The 6,220-nt window shown below is 34.7% G+C and overlaps 1 long non-coding RNA gene across 16 annotated transcripts; it reads right to left on the bottom strand.

The window, feature by feature from the left end:
• Nucleotides 1-449: 449 nt before the first annotated feature.
• LOC145114683 (uncharacterized) lies at nucleotides 450-4,046 on the bottom strand. Of its 16 annotated transcripts, XR_013711158.1 has the most exons (13): nucleotides 3,619-4,043; nucleotides 3,466-3,499; nucleotides 3,300-3,397; nucleotides 2,984-3,043; nucleotides 2,658-2,732; nucleotides 2,498-2,571; nucleotides 2,355-2,376; nucleotides 2,125-2,178; nucleotides 1,958-2,031; nucleotides 1,559-1,793; nucleotides 1,399-1,437; nucleotides 1,282-1,339; nucleotides 450-822 (listed from the first exon to the last, which is right to left on the bottom strand). It is a non-coding gene; the product is annotated as an uncharacterized LOC145114683 (long non-coding RNA). The 16 variants fall into 16 exon arrangements; XR_013711149.1 differs by lacking the exon at nucleotides 2,125-2,178 and having other exon boundaries at nucleotides 2,663-2,732; nucleotides 2,811-3,499; nucleotides 3,619-4,046; XR_013711145.1 differs by lacking the exon at nucleotides 2,125-2,178 and having other exon boundaries at nucleotides 1,282-1,793; nucleotides 2,663-2,732; nucleotides 2,811-3,137; nucleotides 3,619-4,046.
• Between the last annotated feature and the right edge of the window lie 2,174 nt (nucleotides 4,047-6,220).

Here is a 6,220-nt window from a genome sequence, read left to right as displayed (position 1 = left end):
TAAATTAAATTAAAATCCCCTTGTCATTTTATGATTTTTTTTATTTTGTTAAATCCTTTCAAATTCAAAATAATATTTAACATCACTTAATATGATAAAACAAGTAGAATCCCTTAATTTAAGGATAATTATTTGAAATTCATTTAAGCATTCCTAAATACCCGATACTTTCTATCTCAAATATAAACATAACTAGCTGGGGTACCCCGCTACGCGGGGTGTGGATTCGTCGATACTTTTCGTCCCTTGATTATAGGTTTTCCTATACGGCTCTGGCAGAAAAGTGTATCCCGGGCTTCGCCCAGGACAATGTGTGTGGGAGGTTTTTTTTTTGTATGATGCCGAAGTGTCCATGTTTCATATGAATCAGCTCCTTCAAATTCTTCCTATTATAGCATCATGTTTCAAATCTGAAATGAAATCCGCAAGAACAATCTAGTGCCAAGAAATAAGAAACTATTTTAGTTTATTTATTGACTATAACATCCTACTTTTGTTTTTGTCTCTCATATAAATCGAAATATAATTTTGGAAATTTTGAAGAACAACAATAAATTAGATCTAACAATTAGTGTGCTTTCCGTTATTCCAGGCTTCAAGTGCTTGTATTTCATAAGCAAGTTACTGATTAAGGGCTTTTTGTTTGCAAAGTCCACAGCATCGCCAAGCACCTCATACATGTTCTCTATCGCCTTCAAATCTGCTTCATTTGGCACTTTTTTTTCGAGGTACTTCTTTAAACCTGTTGTTGTTGGATCTGGTTTTGGATAATGGGTGTTCTCAACTATCACCAAGCATGTTCAATCCTCTTGAACGACATATCTATATAAAATATTGAATACCAAAGAAGTTCATCGGATGAGATTTGTGTGTGAAAGTTGAAAAATAAATGTGCCAATATATGGTTTACATGCTTAATTAATTTAAATCCTTGTGGTTGTTCTTAAAAGTTTTAAGGCTTTTTTATGAATTAGTGATTCACAGATGGTTTTATTGGAATAAAAAAAAGGCGATTTTTAAAGCTACGTGGATGTTCTGTTTAAAATATTTTGACCAAGGGTATATTTGTCTTTTTTTTTTTTTTTCAATTTTTAATCGGGTCTAGAAGTTAGGAATGGATTTATAAGACTCTTATAATCTATAATCACTTGTTTTTTTATTTGTGGAAGACTCAACCTACAATATCTTTATTAAAAATATAAACTTGCAAAGTCTTTATAGAAAAAAATAGCGAGAAGTATAAGGAAATATATATATAAAGTAAAATTTGGTAAAATTTACCATCGCTTCTAATCCGGTCCTTGATGATGCAATGCGTTGTGGGACCCACATTATGTTCCTACACCATCATCATTATTAATTGATAGTTAGTAATTAATAAAGAATAATAATAAATACCCGAACAGCTTCCTCAGCAGGGACGGTCCAGGTATTGTCCTGTTCAAAGTAGTTAAAAAAAAAAAAGAATAAATTATATCAGTGGAAATATTGTTAAAACTGTTTGTTGGAATATAAGGTTAATACGGTCATGTATCATGATAACGAAGGAAATACATACCTTGGGAATACGAATGAGGGGACATTGGATTTTCCAAATGATCTGATGATATAATAAGTATAAATTTACCGGAATGAACGGGTGCAACACGACCAATCGCTGACTCACCAAAATCAGGATCCAAAACATCCTCAAATTCATTGGATTTTCCATCAAGAGCCACACTTTGAACTTTAAAGCTTGGTGGTATCAACCCTTGACCAGGTCTATGGCAGTCAACTGTCTTTTCCCAACTCTGGCAAGAAAAGAACACAAAAAAAGTCAAAGATGCTTCAACTATGAAATCATGGTTTGACATTTAAAGATTCATTCTGTTTGCTAACACCATATCTGATAGAAATGATCATAAAGAAAATATAAGCATCAACGATTAAAATATTTATTGATAGGGCTTGTTACCTAATTAATTTGTTAAGAAATTCACAAGACTCATAAGGCATGTGTATGTTTGTTTTGAAAGTGATTATAATGACCTGCAGAATCACATCATCAGATGATTAAAGATAGTGATAGGTAGATTAGTTTACATTTGTCCTAATAATCAGTTTATCAAAGCAACTTATTACCTGTTTCTCCAAATATTATTATTGTGACTGAAAGTAATCATAATCATTTTCAATCTATACAAAAACACCCAAAGTAAAACCATATTGGGTTGAAGTTAGTCTAAATTTTTTGAAAATGCAATGCAAATAAGTCGGTTGAGTTCATAAAATTTTTATAGCATCATCGGTCTTGGTCAAGGTAAAAAAAGATAAATTCTCAAGGAAAAAAGTCACCAGAATGTAAAAGCCACCTTGTTTATCCTTGTAGTGAACCTATGAAATCCCATAATATCCATTCAATGTTCTTTACGCATTAAAAAAAGTCAAGAAATTAAATCATGAATAGATAAATTATATAACCAAAAGTCTCAATCAAACAGGGTTTGATGCATACATGTACAGTTGCCACTCATACTGAGGACCGGAGTTACAATCTTTACTATTTCGATGTTCAAACTTCAATTCTACCTGAAAAAAGAATAAAAAACATGAGCACAATGATACATAATCGGTTACCAAAACGATCAGGGTTGTAATTGTGTTACATAGCATACCTTACCTGCATCGGGGCATGTTCTATGTATTTACACATCAGTGGCTGGACTATTGTAACCTTTTTGAATGAGCACCTGAAAAAGTAAAAAAAAAAATTATCAAGTTAATTACCTTCTCACAACATTAATTCACTGAACTAGATGTAATTTTACCATAAAAAATTCATCTATATCAGAACCTGAAACTAACTGCCAGGGGAACATAAGTAGGGAAAATCAAATTTGAAGAAGCAACATAGGTTAAAGAAGGAGAATATAAATTGAATTTAGGCATTCCACCAACAAAAGATGCAAATATAAAAATGACACAATTCATCAGAACTTACTGAAGCCATGGTTGTAGAGGATCTTCACCTTCATACTCATCAATGGATTTAAATAGGTTTCTAATACAAGTTAGAAACAATAATAAGTCAATCTATAATAGTCATTATGAAGCATAGCTTCACTCAGGCATTTCCCCAAACACCTAATATGCAACTGCAGACACAACCACAAGGTATATAGAAATCAAATGAAAATTTTATTCAGCCTTCTGATATCTAAACAAAACTGGAACCAAACAGAGGCATGATTCCGCCACGAAACTTTGTCCTACTTCAACCAAACCCTGCCAAAGAATCCAACCCAAGAGACACTTACAGTTTGCCATTTGATACAGGAACACATAAGCATAGGTTTTCATTCTTTCACATCGATAAGTTGAAAGTCAATAAGTGACAGATTCAAACATGTATCCCCTGCCATTTCATAGACACGGAGATGTATTAAAGAGATATTAAAAATGAAAGATTAATCAGCCACATACCCAAATCGAGATTGGAAGAAAGGTCGTCGTTAACCTGTTAACATGGAAAACACAAACAAAAATCGAATTCAAAATAAAATAGGAAAATCCCACTACAAAAAATCACATCGTGAAGAGTAACCCTAATCTACAAAATTAAGGGAGAAGACGAACCACTGTGTTGCAAGTTGTGGTGTTCCGATGTCGATGGCGTCCGCTTTCCACCCATTTGTCACCAGAAATCGTATACAAAACATTAAAAAAACACCCTAGACAATCGATTCATCAAAACCGACGGTAGTATGTCTTCCGGTTCCTACATCGATGATACAGGAGTGTGTTCAACTTCCTTTTATCCTCCTTACATCTCACTTAATTCTCCCGTTGTTTCGTCAGCCAGAAAGAGGAGGACACATAGAGGCAGCGGAAGCGTCAAGAAGAACGGTCTGAGGCGGTAGAAGCCGATGGGGTAAGGTCGATAAGATGACTGTGGATGTGGCGACAATCGCTCGATCGTCGATGTTCAATCGGCACACGATGGCGGTGGAGGATGCTTTTGGAATGGCTGAGAAAGGAGCAATAAAATGGATACGATCCACTTACACCGGATAAACATCAAATACAGTCACACACAGCAGCGACGATGATCAACACGTGTCAAAAGAAAGAAACTAAGTACATAAAATGCCCCGTATAAAAAAAATCCGAAACTGCAACAAATGAGGGACCATTTTTGCCAAACTGTTCACCAGTTCACTATTCATGTTGGAAGCCAAGTTTAATATATACTAGAAAGGTTACCCTCGCTATGCGGGGGCCAGAAGCTTTCAATGCTGTTTCCGAATTGATAAATATGACAGACATAGAAAGTGCAAGGATGAAAAGTCCGGGCTTTGCCCCGGACAAAAAATGTAAAAGTTTTGACTGCAAGGACCAGAAGTGTGAAAATGGCTAAAGAATTAAAAGAGGTAGAAATTAGCAACTTTTTAGAAAATGGATCAAAGTTTTCAAACCGTTAAAGTTTTGTGGCCAAACTTTAAATATTAAAAGGTTCCAAAAAAGTGTAAAAATATTGATTGCAATGACCAAAAGTGTCAAAATGGGTAAAGAATAATGAGCAAAGTTGCCAAAAAACATCCAAATTTAGTATTCCTAACTTCCAACAATAATACAGGAATCAATTCTGCCAAAAAAATGGGAAGTTGAATGGAACACAAACAAAAGGACATGAATAAATTAATTAAAGAAGTACAGGGACCGGATATGTAAATCAAGGGACCAAACCTGGACAAAGTATGTCATCTTCACTATTCCTTTCTTCCATAACTTTAATATATATATAATAATATAATAATTTGCTTAATTCGGATTGATTCTATCTCATCCCAAATTATTTAACAACTGTTTACTAACATACTAACAGTACAAAAAATATTTATTTATCTATTCCAAATTGGAGAATTGGAGAATTTATATGAAATTCGGATATCATACTCCTATTTTTGAATTTTATGATAATTTTTTTGGATAAATTTTACATTATTTTTTTTTTGTATTGAATAAAAAGACAAAAATATATTAAACAATTGATAGTTGGCAATAGATTTTTATAACATCTGTTTTTAAAGGTAATGATTTTTTCAAGTTTAATTTATTAAATGAAATTTTGTGAGGGTTTTTGGGTGGGCCATGACATGGCGGTTGAGTCCCCACGACATGGCATCGTCCGATTAAGAAGATGGAGTTGTGAAGCACCATGATGTGGCAGTCTGCTTGCCATGATGTGGCGGCCATTTTGGTGTAAAATTCTATATCTCTGGGTTTGTACCCTATTTAAGGGCACTAACTCATAGGGTTGCCTTATTTGGCAGTCTACACTCTCTGAAATCATATCCCATCCAAACCTTAGCCTCCATAAATGTATTTTGAGTGTGTGAAGCTACTTTTGTGAAGGTTGGGGGAAGAAGGAGTCCGTTTTGGTGCTTGTGTGCTTGGTTCCAACTTAGATCTTGCATCTTCATCACATTTGTAGTCTTTTAGAGGTATAAAGTCTTAACCTTGCTCATTAGATCTCTTGATCTAGTTCTAGGTCATTTTATGAGCTTTTTGGTTCATATCTTCTTGGTCTTGGAGTTTGAGTGAACTCCAGAACCTTTGTGTGCCTTATTTGACTTTTGGACCATGGTGATGGTTAAAAAGGGGACGTTAATGACTTAGTTTAGTGCCCATGCAATGGGTGCAACCATTAAGAGCTTAATATTTGAGATATTGTATTATTTGGATGTCTTAAAGGATAAAGTTGGAAACTTTATCCATATAGACCTTGGGAAGTTTCAGATATGAGATTTGTAGCTCATGGGGTTAAGGGTTAAGAGCTTAATCCATTAAGCTGTAAGTGGCCAGTTTCCACGACGTGGTAGTCTACTTGCCACAATACGGATGATGGTGTCACCACAATTGTTTTGTCATGTAGCTGACGCGACGTGGCCTATGGGTGGCCACGACGGGGAGGTCAACTGGAGCTGACTTTGACCGTTGATTTTTGGACCAACTTGACTTTTGGTCAACTTGAGGGTTTTAGCGTGTAGACCGAGAGGGTACTTATATATTGATGATTAAGTGATTCTTAGTACCAGTCTTCACTATCAGAGAGCTGTTGAGTTGGGCTTATATTTGCGAGGTGAGTCTTCTCACTATATTACCTATGCCATAGTAGGGTGCATGCTAGATTAGTTGAGTCTTATTTGCTTATTGTTGTTATATGTATTATTGAGTT

Source organism: Lactuca virosa, chromosome 5, assembly GCF_052849685.1.
Source record: "Lactuca virosa cultivar CGN04683 chromosome 5, Lactuca_virosa_CGN04683_v6, whole genome shotgun sequence".
NCBI lineage: Eukaryota > Viridiplantae > Streptophyta > Magnoliopsida > Asterales > Asteraceae > Lactuca > Lactuca virosa.
Note: the sequence above shows the minus strand (reverse complement) of the source record. Positions and strands in the feature narration are given on the sequence as shown.